The 16,278-nt window shown below is 40.9% G+C and overlaps 1 long non-coding RNA gene across 1 annotated transcript; it reads right to left on the reverse strand.

Moving 5' to 3' along the window:
* Positions 1–12,330: 12,330 nt before the first annotated feature.
* Positions 12,331–13,149, reverse strand: LOC119335493. Its single transcript, XR_005161894.1, has 2 exons — positions 13,005–13,149; positions 12,331–12,746 (listed from the first exon to the last, which is right to left on the reverse strand). It is a non-coding gene; the product is annotated as an uncharacterized LOC119335493 (long non-coding RNA).
* Between the last annotated feature and the right edge of the window lie 3,129 nt (positions 13,150–16,278).

Consider the following 16,278-nt stretch of genomic DNA (forward strand, 5'->3'; position numbering starts at 1 on the left):
TCCTTGAATGAGTAAAATATGCATCAACATGCTCACACAATAAGATGGCAAATGAAATATGTGGCAAAGCATGAACAACCAATTCTAACATCTATCAAACAATTGGCGATGACTACGTCACCTATATATGAGTATATTGACTTAGGAGTCAAATGATAAACATTTGATCATAGGTCATACTCATCGTTTAAGCTCAAGTGGGGTTACCACTTTTACATAATGCATTGATGTGTTCACATCATTAGAGTTGCTTTGACTCAATTCCTAGAGTTAAGCTCCCCCTAGATGTGAGATCCCCTTTTAGAGGGATGAACTAACCTTGGGTTTTGTTGATGATGACTTCATGCAGGTGTTGAAGATGTGGATGCTCAATGTTGATGTAGATCATTTGGAGCAATCCGTTGGAGTGAGTTGCACTTTCAACATACCTACATGGGTTAGTCCCACAAGGAACAAACAAGAATATCCATAGACATAGAGTGATGCACACACAAGATAATGTCCATGAAATCATTAGGAGTGAAGTGCACTGTAGGTCCTCGAACTATTTCAGGAGTGTCACGTAGGTCCTCGAACTATGAAAATCGTCATTCAGGTCCTCGAAGTGCAATAAGTGTGTCATTTAGGTCCAAAATCTCCCTCACCCCCCCCCCCTTAACTGCCAAGCTGCCGCCGTTAACGGTGAACACTGAATAGTAAACCGTGAACACTAAAATAGCGTTCTAGTTCAAACATTATTTCTGTATGTGATGAACAGTAAAATCAAAAAAATGAAATTCTTTGGCATCGAAGATACACTGGTGCGTGAACAATAAAAATGTTCATTAATTCAAAAAAATGTTCGCGAAAATGGAAAAGTTATTCTTGACTTTAGAAAAATGTTCACAAACAATAAATTTTAAAATATCTTCGCGAACTACAAATATTGTTCGCGGGTATGGAAAAAATGTCGACGACTTTAAAAAAATGTTGGCGACTTTAAAACAATGTTAACAAACTTTTTATTAAAGTCACAAATATTTTTCCCAAATTCATCGTTCGCGAACATTTTTTTGAAGTAGCGAATATTTTTTCCAAATTCATCGTTCGCGAATATTTTTCTAAGGTCACGTATATTTTTCCCAAATTCATCGTTCGCGAACATTTTATTAAAGTCACAAACATTTTATTAAAGTCGCAAATATTTTTTTTCAAATTCATCATCCGCGAACATTTTGTAAAGTCACGAACATTTTATTAAAGTCACGAATATTTTCTCCAAATTCATTGTTCGCGACCATTTTTTTAAAGTCGCAAACATTTCATTAAAGCCATGAATATTTTTTCCAAATTCATTGTTAGCAAACAGTTTTGGAATTAATGAACATTTTACTGTTCATGCACCAGGTTATCTTCGATGCCAAAGAATTTCAGATTTTTAATATGTTTTTTTTTCTGTTCATCATGCCAAAGAATTAATGACCAATTTTTCACGTTTAACACCGCCAACTGGCGGTAGGGGAGATTTTGGACCTGAATGACACACTAACTGCACTTCAAGGACCGGGATAGCGATTTTCATAGTTCGAGGACCTATGTGATACCCCTGAAATAGTTCGAGGACCTACAGTGTACTTCACTCAATCATTAGGTTACCTTGTCCCTTGCCTTACCAACATGAGGGTTTGTGACTCCTTGAACTAGTGCAAGATGTGGAAGATGATTGCACTTGTCCTTGCCATAATGATATGAGTGAAAAATGTTGGCGGAGTCACCCGCAGGAACTCTCTAGTTCTTCTTCTTCGGGATCCACATCATCTTGATGTGAATCCTTGGAGTTGTAGTTGTACTTGTTGAAGTAGAACTTGACGTAGTCTTGGGAACCCACTTGACCGAGACCTTAGGTGCTTCTTAAAATGCATCAATCTCTTCTTGAAGGTTGTCCTTGCCTTTATGGTCTTGTGGTGGAAGATCATCTTGAGCTTGTCTTCCCTTGAAGGAAGTAGGATCATACTTCTCTTGTTGAGGAACAAACTTCGTCTTGGGGTATTGATCTTCTTCCCACTCAACTCCATTGGCATTGAACTTTCGTTCAAAACCAACACCATGATTCTTCCGGTATCTTCCTTGCTTGCGTACAATTTCCTCGAATTGTTTACTCCCAGCAAGGCTCTTGTAAACACCTTTCTCTATAATTCCCTTCAATAAGCTATTTTCTTGCTCAAGTGTAACTTGGCTAAGAGAATAATTAGTGGAATCAAGAGAACTACTAGAAGCAACAATATTGGATTTGACATTATTATTGTTACTACTAGAGGAAGTATCTTTCTTGTACTTATTACTAGACTTGACTTGAGGCATGTAAGTAGATAGGAGTAAACGCTTGGCAATGTAAGAAGAACTTTTCTTACGGAGATCATCATTGATTGCTTTTAAGAACTCATGCTCTTGCTCAAGATTGAGCTTTTCAAAGCGTAACTTCTCATGAGCCCTTAAAAGTTCTCGATGATCTTCGAAGATAGTTTCATGAGCCAACTTAAGAGTGTTTAGTTCTTTAGTTAGAAGCTCAATCTTCTCCTTATCATTGTCATTCGTTTGATTAGCATGATTAATTGACCTTTCATCATAGTATTCATCACTAGAGTTGTCAACAAGTAAATCGTCATCCACAAGCAAGTCATCTTCATCACTATTGAAATCAACATACTCAGGATGTGTTACCTTTGGACCCTTGGCCATGAAGCATCTTCCAATTCCTTCATTTGGTGAATCAAATATGTCATAGGAGTTGTTTGTCACAAGTGCTAGACTGGCAACACCTTCATCTTGAGTATATTCGGAGTCGGAGTGATAGCTTCTCTCGGAGTGATGGTCGGAGTCGGAGCCGGAAACCCATTCACCAACATGAGCTTGATGTCTTCGTTTTGTCTAGCTCCTTGATGACTTGTCCTTCCTTTCTGAATCCTTGCTTCTCCGTGAGGATCTTCGTTCATAACGATCATCTCTACTCCTCCTCTCTCTCGGTGGTGATTCTTATCTTTTGCTTCTTTTTTTGGAGAATCTTCTCTTCTTTTGTAAGGTGTCGTACACTCATTTGAATAGTGTCCAGGCCTCCCACAATTGTAGCAATTGCGCTCTCGACTAGAAGATCTTTTGTCATGGTAAGACCTTGACTTGGAGCTTCTTTCTTTGCTTCTACTTTTGTAGAATTTGTTGAAGTTCTTCACCATTAAGCTCAATTTCTTCATTGAAGGTTTGTTTCTCGCTTGATGATGTGGGGGTTTCACTTGAGGCTTTGTAAGCACCACTTGACTTGTTGTGAAGTTCCTCCTTATCCTTGAGTGACATCTCATGAGCAACAATTCTTCCAATGACTTCCGTTGGCTTGAGATCTTTGTAGTTTGGCATCATTTGGATCAATGTGCACACGATATCATACTTTCTATCCAATGCTCTTAGGATCTTCTTGATGATGAATCTGTCGGTCATCTCTTCACTCCGTAAGCCGGCAATCTCATTTGTAATAAGAGCAAGCCTAGAGTACGTTTCAACGACACCTACACCATCCTTCATTTTGAACTTGTCAAGCTGACTTTGGAGCACATACAACTTGGATTCCTTGACGGATTCGGTACCTTCGTGCATATCAATCAAAGTGTCCCAAATTTCCTTTGCACTCTCAAGATGGCTGATTTTGTTGAATTCTTCGGGGCACAATCCATTGAAGATGATATCACAAGCTTGAGCGTTGTATTGCAGCATCTTCAATTCTTCTGCATTAGCTTCACGGTTCGGCTCTCTCCCATCAAAGAATTCACCTTGCAAGCCAATACAAATAATAGCCCAAACGGAGGGGTTATGTCCGAGAATATGCATTTTCATCTTATGCTTCCAACTAGAAAAATTAGTACCATCAAAGTAAGGACCTCTACGGTGATAATTTCCCTCGCTAGACGTCATACTCTCCTAGGTTGTGAAACCAAGGCTATGACCACCAAAGCTATGGAAATCAAAGCAAATGGAGACGAAAGCTCTGATACCACTTGTAGGACCTTGAAGTATGTCTAGAGGGGGGTGATTAGACTACTTGACCAATTAAAAACTTAACCTTTTCCCTATTTTAGAGTTTGGCAGATTTTAGCTTTCTTAGGACAAGTCAAGCAATCATCACACAAATCAAGCAAGCATGCAAAGAGTATATAGGCAGCGGAAATTAAAGCATGCAACTTGCAAGAAGGTAAAGGGAAGGGTTTGGAGGATTAAAACACAATTGGAGACACAGATGTTTTTGGCGTGGTTCCGATAGGTGGTGCTATCGTACATCCACGTTGATGGAGACTTCAACCCACGAAGGGTAACGGTTGCGCGAGTCCACGGAGGGCTCCACCCATAAAGGGTCCACGAAGAAGCAACCTTGTCTATCCCACCATGGCCGTCGCCCACGAAGGACTTGCCTCACTAGCGGTAGATCTTCACGAAGTAGGTGATCACCTTGCCCTTACAAACTCCTTGGTTCAACTCCACAATCTTGTCGGAGGCTCCCAAGTGACACCTAGCCAATCTAGGAGACACCACTCTCCAAGAAGTAGCAAATGGTGCGTTGATGATGAACTCCTTGCTCTTTTGCTTCAAATGATAGTCTCCCCAACACTCAACTCTCTCTCATAGGATTTGGATCTGGTGGAAAGAATATTTGAGTGAAAAGCTACTTGGGGAAGGCTAGAGATCAAGATTCATATGGTAGGAATGGAATATCTTGGCCTCAACACATGAGTAGGTGGTTCTTTCTCAGAAATGGTAAGTTAGAAGTGTAGGTTTAGTCTGATGGCTCTCTCCACGAATGAAGAGGAGGTGGAGGGGTATATATAGCCTCCACACAAAATCTAACCGTTACACAAAATTTACCAAACTCGGTGGGACCGATTCAACAGACTCGGTCGGACCGATTTAGTAAACCTAGTGATTGTTAGTGATTTTCGGTGGGACTCACATGCAACTTGGTGAGACCGATTCGATTAGGGTTAGGGCATAACGTAATCTCGGTAAGACCGATTACACAAACTCGGTGAGACCGATTTTGGTAATAAGCTTTCCAGAGAGTTGGTCAGGTAAACTCGGTGGGACCGATTTGCTCTTTTCGGTGAGACCGAAATGTTACAAAAGGGAAACATAGAGTTTACATTGCAATCTCGATGGGACCGATCGCTCACTTTGGTTAGACTGAAACGTTACGAAGGGAAATAGAGAGATTACAATCCCATCTCGGTGAGGCCGAGATCCCTATCGGTAGGACTGACTTGCCTAGGGTTTGTGGCAGTGGCTATGCCATTTGAAATCGGTGGCGCCGGGTTGGAAGAATCGGTGTGACCGATTTTGGCTTTGGGTTTAGGTCATTTGTGGATGTGAGAAAGTAGCTGAGGGTTTTGGAGCATACCACTAAGCACATGAAGCAAGAGGCTCATTAAGCAACACCTCATCCCTCCTTGATAGTATTGGCTTTTCCTATAGACTCAATGTGATTGGATCACTAAAATATAAAATGAAGAGTCTTGAGCTATTGAGCTTGAGCCAATCCTTTGTCCTTAGTGTTTTGAGGGATCCACTTTCATCATCCATGCCATGCCATTCATTGAGCTTTCCTGAAATAATAGTCTTGGAATAGCATTAGCTCAATAAGCTATATGTTGTTATGAATTACCAAAACCACCTAGGGATAGTTGCACTTTCAATTAATGATCACTTGCTACTGCCTGTAAGTAGTACTACTTCTGTCATTAAGTCTCTATATATAGGTCAACTCTTTCATTGTATGTATTTTTAATTATCCTCACTATATTATGCAGATTGAAGATCGCCGAATTGAAGAAACGACAAATCGGTGATATTAGGTTCATTAACACAAATCTCATAGATGCATATATGGTTAAATTTCAGGCCAGAGATACCGAGGCCAAGCTGCTACAATCTCATAGATGCATATATGGTTAAATCAAAACAAAGCTATAATACTCTTCCCTTATGAATTCAAGTGAGTGTCACTGCCTTGTGCATATTCGATTTCCCTTATTAGTCGAGGTTATACTAATGTAATTGATGAGTTATGCATACGTGCGCAGCTTCCACTATATTCTCCTAGAGATTAAGCTTGAGCAGGGACTAGTAACCGTCTTAGACTCGAGACGAAAAGATCCCAAGGAGTATGCGGACATGACTGAAATTCTAGAGAAGTAAGTTAAATCGATCATTATCCCACCATATCGACAACTTTTTGTTCATTTCCTGATATCAAGCAATTATTTTCTTTGTCTGGCAGGGTTTGGAAAAAATTGACCTCAAAAACTCTGGGACTGCCGAAGTAGCTGCAATTTAGACACTCGAAAGTAAGTACTATAGTAGCATGTTCCACGGATCTCCTAGTGATTCAAGCGCTAGTTTCATCAATACCATTTAACATGCTTGCTAATTATCAGTTTAATTGACCTCTATTTCTTGTAAAGTGGTTGTGGCAGGAACAAGGGAATGATTACTGTGGATACTACATTTGCGAGTCCATCCGCCACACGACCTGTGAGCGGGGCTACTCTCACCAACAATATGAAGTGCGTAAATAATAATATTCACAATTTTATTTTATTACCATCATTTGTGTTCAGTTTCGTTTATTCATATATATGTATTGACCCCCTTCTTCAAATTAGATATTTCAGATGCGAGATGAACTACTAGCACCGGATCGTATGCGAGGAATTCAAGAGGAATTGGCGGCATTCTTTCTTGACCACGTGATCGTTAAAGACGGAGAATACCATGTGGACCCTAATCAGCTCATTTTTAATTAGGAGATTATATTGTAATTAAGAGATACTTATATTGTATATATGTAGCTAGTACGTAGCGTCGGATAGATATACGAGAACTTGTTGTTCGACCAATCTCTCAGACGAGAGGTGGTCGATATCACTTCTCTCTGTATGCATATGTTCATGACGATCTTTTGTTTCCTTTCTATACGTATAGTACGTAGCGTCGACCAAGCACGGAGATAACAGAGGACACTTCTCTCTATTAATTAGCTAGCTAACACAATATATGAAACACCTAAATTAACCCCCCAAAACCCCCTAACCCCTCCCCCCTTTAAAAAAACAAAAACCCCAGCACCTGAAATGCTGACAAGTGGATGCCTATTTGTCCCGGTTGGTGCCACCAATCGGGACCAAAGGGCCTCCTGCCTGGGCTCGCCGCACCGGCCACGTGGATGCCCATCTGTCCCGGTTTATGTAAGAACCGGGACTAAAGGTCTAGGGCATTAGTACTGACACTTTAGTCCCGGTTCAAAAACCGGGATAAATGGCCCTTACGAACCGGGACAATAGGTCCTTTTTCTACTAGTGGTAGGGCGGATATGGTGGCGCCCGGGTGCGTCTCCCACGTCTGAGTGACGGTGGGGTCGCACACGTAATCGCCTGGAAACCGGCGGGCTGACGAACATCTCTTCCCGTGGGGGTGTGAATGCCATGTGGCGCTGCTCTGTCTCGCCGCCCCCCACCCTAGCCATATCCACCTCCTCCCTTTCCGCATCGCCAGCCCGAGCCCATCGACCTCTCTCCTGCTGCACCGCTCTTCCCATGCCCTACGACTATGCCATCGCTCGGCAAAAGAAGATCACATATGCTATGCTCACGCCGAAGCGTCGATTCCACATTGAGGATGAGATCCTCACCTGGCGTGCCGCTCGCATCGTTGTCGACCTACCTCCGGACTCGCCGGAGCTTGAGGACGAGGAGGCGGCTCCAATGGAGGTGGCGGATCCGGTGGAGCAGTTGGTGCCAACTCCGGGATTTGACGTGGAGCATGTAGATGCAGAGTTTGTGGTCGACCAAGCGGCCGATATGGTGGAGCAGTGGGCCATCCTGGAGTGCTTGTGGATGCGCCCGGGCTCGTCTATGGGCCTTTGAGGTCCGGATTTGCCAAGTCGTTATGTCAAACTCGAGCTCAGAACCTCTTGGTTCATAATTAAATGAGTTAACCACCTGGGATACATCACCTTTTATGTCTGAGTTTTTCTTTTTCCATCTTTTTGAGTGCGTCAAATATAACCCTAAAAATAAAGACTCACGTTTTCCATTTCTATAGGGCTGTTACGCTGGTTTTTTCTCAGGTTTTTTCCTCGGGTTTCTATATATTTTTTTCAATTTCTTTTAAGGTTTTTTCAAATGCGTGAATTTTCCAAGATTCGAATCTTTTTTTCCAAATTCATGAAATTTTCTTAAATTTGGAATCTTTTTCAAGTTCATAATTTTCTTTCAAATTGCATGGAATTTTTCCGAAAATTCAATTTTTTTTCAAATACGTGAACTTTTCTCTTTTAGTTTCACAATATTTATTTTCTTTATTTTACTTTTCCAAAAAATGCCTGCGCTATTGAACATTTTTCAAAATTTTAGAAAAGGTGTTGTTTTTCAAAATTAGTGCAAAAACAAATATTCGAATTTATTAAATTGTACATAAATTCCATAGAATGGTAAAACATGAATTTTTTATAAGAGCGAACAAAATTTTAAAGGAGGACATTTTAATATCTTTGAAAAAACATTCAAATCCCTAACAAATTTGGAATTAAAAATAAAATAAAAAATACAACAAAAACTGAAACTATTTTTTTGAATTTGGTTTAAGATTTTTTGTATTTGTGTAGAATAGATTTGAAAACAGGAACATTATATAAATTCCAAGTAAATTTCGAAAGCGCGAACATTATTTGAAACTCCTCGAACATTTTTTTAATTTGTGAAGTATTGAAAAAAGGAACACCTTACGAATTTATGAACAAAGTTTTTAAATGGGGACTTTTTTCAATAGGTGAACTTTATCGGATCCATGAGCATTTGGCCGGGCCAACAGCTGCCCGACGGGAGCGATGTCGTCTCCTATTTGGGCCAAGACCTAATCATTTCTATTTTTTCTTTCTTTTTTTGTTAATTAATTTTCCCCTTTTTTTAAGTCTATCCAAAAGATTGAAATATTTTTTCGAATAGCAAACTTACAATTTTATGTAAGTATTTTAAATTATGGTTTTAAGTACGTATTTCCTTCAAATATTTATTAAATGCTTTTAAAAAAGCATTTGTTTTTTAAATTACGATGCCAAATATTTTTCAAACCTGACGTGATATCTACCATGGGCATGCCGACCAGCTTGCCAAATTTGTGGTCCTTTGAAGAATGTTCAGAAAACACCACGCTCAACATAGGGTGTCTAGATAGGCCAAAAGACTTTGTTTGAGAGCATGTTACTTCTTGACATCCGTCAAATGGCATCAATTTTTTTTCCATTGTCTTGTATGACCATTTGAAGGCACCATGCCAAGCTGTTTTGGTTTACCGAAAATCTTGCATTTTTTGGAGTTTTCTTGGCGAAAAAAGACCGATAAATGGCGTGTCGTAACTTGCATATGGTGTCAAAAACCATAAAAACCTGACATGGATGCCTAGAATGGGTAGGCCCACCTCCTTAAAAAAGTTGGAGCCATTTCAAGGATGTCAAAAAATAGAACATGTTGAACGGAGGGTGTTTGCGGGGTAGTCTACATGGTTCCGTCTGAAAGCACGTTGTTTCCCAACATCCTTTAGATGGCTCCAATTTTTTCGTGGCATTTTATGACCAATTAAAGGCACCATACCAGGTTGTTTGGATTTTTGATAATTTTTTTTCTTTTTTTTGGAGTTTTTCTGGTGAAAAAAGGCCCATAAATGACCAAATGGATCAAAACTTACATAGCGTATCGGAAATCGTTCAAACCTAACATGGATGCCTACAACGGGCATGCTCACCTGTTTGCAAAAGGTGGATTTATTCAAGAATATCCAGATAATAGACCAAGCTGAACGGAGGGTGCTCTGGTAGGCTAGAAGTTTCTGTCTAAGAGTACGTTGTTTCTCGACATCCTTGAAATGGCCCCAGTTTTTTTGCATGGCTTTGTATGACCAATTCAAAGCACCATGCCAAGTTTTTTGGGGTTTTAATGAGTTTTGTATTTTCTAGAGTTTTCCTTTTGAAAAAAGGACGATAAATGACCGGACATGTCGTGACTTGCATTCAGTATCGGAAATCGTCCAAACCTGGCATGGATTCCCACCATGGGCATGCCCACCTACTTGCAAAAGTTGGAGTCATTTCAAGGATGTCCAAAAATAGACCAAGTGTAACAGATGGTGTTCGGGTAGGGCGAGAAGGGTCCGTTTGAAAGCACATTGTTTTTCAACATCCATCAAATGGCCCCACAATTTTCCCAACAACTTCCATGACCAAAGTTTTGCATTTTTTCAAGGTTTCTCGGTGAAAAAGGGCCGATAAATGGCCGGACATGTTGCAACATGCAAATGGTGTCGAAAATCGTTCAAACCTGACATGGATGCCTCATATGTCTGTGCTAAGCTATCGCAAGAAGTTGGGTTCATTTATCTATAGACGAAAAACCACCAGTTAAGAGGAGTGTGCTAGACTAGGCCAGGCGGGTGCATTCGTGATGTAATTTTTCCTAATTTGAATGCTTCAGTTATTTACAATTTCTATCATTATCAATTAACATGAGCATATTTTTATATCCTAAGCATTTCTTGAAATTTTTAAATAATTTTTGAGTTTTAAATCATGTATGAAAATATTATAGACTTGAACACCATTTTGAAAATTGTGAACAAATTCCTAATAATTGATGGTGAACACAAATTGCAAAATAAATAGGCCAAACAAAAGCAAAAAAAGAAGAAACCAGACTGAGAAGATGCAAAAAAAGAAGAATAAAAGAAGTAATTAGACATAGTAAGTTGTCCTAGTTGGTTATAGCAAGAAGAAAAAAGAATTTAGCCAGTCCATGACGGAGGGTGTGTGCGCTGGTTTGTGGGACATTACTTCATGTACAGCTTATACAGCGGGCAAAGAGTTTATAAATATGACCATCATGCCTTTTCTGACGAAGAGATATGGGTTAATCTGTGCCGTCCTTCTGTTTAGGGGAGGTATAAGGTTGCCCTGTTCTACAATTTATTACTGAAAGATTATAATCACTCAAAGATTTAAGCTAAAAAAATCAGTCAAAGATTCTGCTGCTGCAAAACACAGTGTTCGATCCATCTCGTAAGCGCGCTGCTGCGAACGAAGAGTCACAGGTCCGGTCTCCAAACCCCGCAAAAAAATAAAGTCCGGTCTCCAATGAAAGTCTGGCGTGGTACGTGAAAGCATGACATGTCAGAAACAAAAATATTCACGCTAATAGTTCCTGCAATCAGTGGCAAACGTGTAGAGAAAACTTTTGCAACTTTGACAGGTGATGTGATGTTCTGTGCTGTCTCTGTACGGACAAATTCGAGCATAACCTCATCATGGAACGAGTTGTCAAATTGGAAGATGCACGCAACCTGACCACCTCAACTACAATTACAGCAGGTCTTCTTGTTTTTGTTTCTCCTTTATTAAAGAAAAATGCAATTCTATAGTCCGAGCATGGATAGATGGATGAAGCAACGACACCTACATACAGTGCCTGTCTATCTTTGGGTGCACTGGTACCATATCACAAGGCAGAGCTGGTTGGAGACCGTGTGCTCTTCAATCTACCTTCGGCTAGGGGGAATTTAATATATGCGCGTCCGTTGATTTCTCTTGTTACGGCCCTGATTTCACTGGTTGTATGTAATGTTTCTGTGTTTATCGGTATTTAGTTCAAGGTCGCCGCACGGCACATTGAAAAAGATAGTAGTTGCTACCACCCACTTGTCTCGTGTTTAATTCGGACCTATGGTAATTCAGGAGGAATATGAGCTATTTTGTTCTGTAAGATTAGACAGGTGATTGCAATCTTTAAAGCACGTTTTTTGTTCCATTCATAGAGATCTCTCATACTTTATTTGCATGTCTTATATGTACTTATCGTGTTATAACACACACCTGCATCTTCAAACGTCGCTGTGATAACCACATTAACCAATTTCTTTTGACATTTTCAAATGCAGACAACAGTCATTTCGTCAATTATATGCTTCTAAACGCGAAAGTGCAGCAGGGGGCTTGAGCAATCGACGTGCTTGCTCTGGCCAGTACCAGCCCTAGAGGATGGACCAAGAATCGGTTGTTGCCTTGTTGGCAGTCCTTCACAAAATTGATAAAGATACACGAGAGAGTCTGGCAAAATTGTTGGTCTCATGAGAGTGGCAGCTTTAGCGTGAGAGGGAGAGTGTCACAGTGCGGTGCAAAATGTTAAAGAACATGATAGTAACACAACCTTAAATAAGATGGAAAGAGGGTTTTGAGAGGGACTAAAGATACACGAGAGATTGAAGTTTCGAATATTGACATGCTAATAATCCTCATGAGAAGTAGTTCATTCATATCTTGAACATAGGTTACAGCGGCGCCCTTAAGATTAATGACTATATAGTTTTGTTTTCTGATTAATATGAGAGTCTCAACATGTAACTCCAACTGTAAAGAACAAGATATACGCTACTCTTTTTTATTTTTAGTGAACAAATATTTCAGTTTGGTGGGAGGGTGGAGGTGGCGGGCGCTGCCGCCACAGTGTTTAGTGAAGAATGTTTGCGGCATTCCTTATCACAATCTTCAGGCGTGCGATAGCAAAAGTATTTGGGATCCGCAAAACAACACCAACAATAGCCATCATTGCATTTTGGAATTATTCTAGGTGGTCCACACAGTCCATATGGTAGACTGATCTTCCTGTTACCTATGTCTTCGATACTCCCACCTAGAAAATATAAAATAATTAGAGCAACATATATATTATGGGTGCAACTATATATCGAACTATTCCATAAATGCTTATTTAATCAACAAACGAGAAAAGGAAAATATAAAACAACAACGAACAAATGGCATTTTTTGCTAATAGCATAGCCATTTTCCAATATACATGAAAAAATATTAGACATAACTCATGATAAATACAAAACTAAACAATGTAAGTATATGGAAACAAATTTTCATCATATATCATGTTACTTACATTGAACATGAGCAACGAAGCAAACGAGAAGAAGTATCGAGAGTGGCACTAGTAGGTGCACACGTTCCGTGTACTTCTCCATGCACATAGACTTGAATTACGTTAAACAATCAGTGCTTTTGGAGGCCCAATATGTGAGTGCTGATCCAAGAATTAGCTGGTGATTGCTAGCCACATCGCTCATTCTTATATATAGAGGGGTAACAAAATATTTGCCAGGAATTTATTTAATGGAGCCAATTAGTTATCATTTATAATTTCTATGAAAGTTGGTGATGAATATTAAATGTCAGGCTGCTAATTTAGGGTCGCATTAATGGCCCAAAGTTTAAAAGACTACCCAAGAGATGCTCGGAAATGCACATTTAATTTTTACTTCCTCCGTTCCTAAATATAAGTCTTTTTAGAGAATTCAATGTGGACTACATACGGATATATATATATAGACGTACTTTAGAGTGTAGATTCACTCATTTTGCTTCGTATGTAGTCCATATAGGAATCCCCAAAAAGACTTATATTTAAGAACGGAGGGAATGATGTAAGTGCACATTTAATAACCTAATATTGCCCCATACATAAACCATACCCATGCAGAAGATACACTTACGAACTACTTCAAATACAAAGGAAATCCAAATTGTATATCCATATAATGGACATTAAACAATCGCATATCCATGGCCATGCTTACAATACACTAAAGAATTTAGTGCCCACATTGCTGCACCCACCATTTTCGCTGTAGAATGTTGTGCAAATATATGCACATTTAATAACCTAGAATTGCTCCATAAATAGAACATATCCGTGGAGAAGATTTTTCTCTCCGTCCATTTTTTGCTTCGTACGTTACGCAAATATATGGATATTTAATAACCTAATATTTCTCCATAAAATAAACCATATCCATGGAGAAGATTGATGAATCCATCCATTTCATTCTCTAATATTTGAGATTGATGCAAATAAATGGAGGAACTTTACTTTATAATAAACTAGCAAACGTGCACGTGCGTCACAACAGGAAAATAAATCCTTGCACACGTTCTCGTAATTTGTGAACGTGCTGCTATCGATGATATAATCGCCCTGACGTTTAGATGTGCATGCACTTGCTCTTTGTGATTTATTATGGATGAATCGCCAGACTCAAGTCCTCCTCCCGAGTCGAGCGAGGCGGGCTTCTACAGTTCTACCTGGGGCACGAGCTTTAAGCAAAGTCCTTGACAGATAAGTCAGTGGCTAGAAAAATGTATATGTAGGGCAGATAATTTTTTTGAAAGGTCCAGCAATGCTGGCATTCATTGATTTAGTAGGAGAGCAAATAAAACATTGTTGATGAAGTGATCGAATGAAGAAACAAGAGAAGGGAAAGAGATAGAATGAAAATGCCTGTAGGCAGAGCAACTAGTCTATATCTCAAAGTGGACCCCGAAGGGGCTCTCCAATTTTTTTCCTCCTACAAGGCGCTATAGCTCAGGCGTTGATCTTATCGACTTTATCACATCCTCGTTTGAAGGTTGGTTCCCTAGAAGACACAATTATTACACGCCTGCCATATCTCTGAGGCAATAAAGATGATCATGGACTTCATTCTTCTTCTTGCATGGCGCGGTGCGCTGCACTTGATGATGGAAGAGGTTGCCTTTGTTGTTGTGTTTTCATTTGCCAAAATTTTCCTGCGCGAGTGCACCACACCCATTCCAGCTCGCGTCTGGTTTCAAATGGCCACTGACGCACTACAACCCTAGAAGAGATGGAAGGAGAACTCCAGATTCCTGGTGCATAGGTGGCAGAAGTATCCATTGACCCAACCGCGTCATTGCAGACGGTTGTTGCACCACGGGCGGTTTTGGTGAAAGAGTCATAGAAGATCTTTTCCTTTCCCGGTGCCCAGGCCTTCTAGAGCATGGATCAGAGATTGGTGTTCCTTGCTTGTGGGAATTGCAGCAGGTAGGCTAAAGCAGTAGAGTACTCTCTTGGGGCTGTGGAATTCCATCTGATAGTGCCAGACACCCCGTCCTCTAAGGTGATCCTAGCTGCACTGTACAAACACGAAAGGTGGATGAAATCTTGGACAATCATCATGGTGTTGTCGCGTCTTAGATATCCAATCTAGGTTCCATGCAACATTGCAGTGGTGACAGTCAGGTTCTTCCGTCGCGAGTGATCAAAGAGTGCGGGGAAGGCAGCACAAAGTGGGAGAACGCCGATCCAGGAGGAGTGCCAGATGGTTGCAGTCTTGCTGGCGTCGACCGTTACTGACGTGGCCGTGAAGAGGGAGCGGTCCGCATCATCGTAGGTGGAAGGTGTGCCAGCCCAGGGCCTTTGTCTGCAATCTAGCACTACAGGAATCAGGAACTTTGCCGTCTGACATGGCTTACGACAAAGGCATGACTGGCGGACGACAAAGGCCTTTGCCGTCAGCCAGTAGACGGCCCCACGTCCGACTGAACGAACTACGGCAAATGGTTGCTTTGTCGTCTGCTTTTATAAAGCGGACGACAAAGAAGTTTGCTGTCAGCCATCCAGGGCAAGCAGACGGCAAAGGACATGGATGACAGAGATGTAGGGCTAGGTCCGTTAGGGGGTTAACAACGGCTTTGCCTTCTGCTGCAGACGACAAAGAAGCAAAGGTCTTTGCCATCTACCAGCAGACGACAAAGGTCCAAATAGGCCAGCCTAGGTGCCCCCTGGTAGCTACCCCGTGGCTTGCTATGTCATCCGCTGGCAGACAACAAAGATGCAAAGGTCTTTGCCGTCCAAATAGGCCATCCCAGTGCCCCCAGGTTGCATAGGTAGCTGCCACGTGGCAGTTTTGCCGTCTGCCAGCAGACGGCAAAGTGCCTGTATTACTCCTGTTAATTCTGTTTTTTCTTAAATTCAATCAATTGCACACACACACACACACACACACACACACACACACACATATTCATTTTAAAATGAATTCAACAAGCATACATATCCCTGCCATATGGATATGATCATCCAACATATATACATACCAAACCAAAAGTCCATATCCAACATATATATAGCCAACATACACTGGTAGAAAAACACCTAATAGTCCCGGTTCGTAAGGGCCTTTAGTCCCGGTTCATGAACCAGGACTAATGGGTCGTTACTAATACCTCCACCCATTAGTCCCGGTTCAAACACGAACCGGGACCAATGTGCCTCCACGTGGCCCTGTGCGCCGAGCCCAGTCAGGGGGCCTTTGGTCCGGTTGGTGGCTCCAACCGGGACCAAAAGGCATCCACGTGTC

The sequence above is a fragment of the Triticum dicoccoides genome, chromosome 7B, assembly GCF_002162155.2.
Source record: "Triticum dicoccoides isolate Atlit2015 ecotype Zavitan chromosome 7B, WEW_v2.0, whole genome shotgun sequence".
NCBI lineage: Eukaryota > Viridiplantae > Streptophyta > Magnoliopsida > Poales > Poaceae > Triticum > Triticum dicoccoides.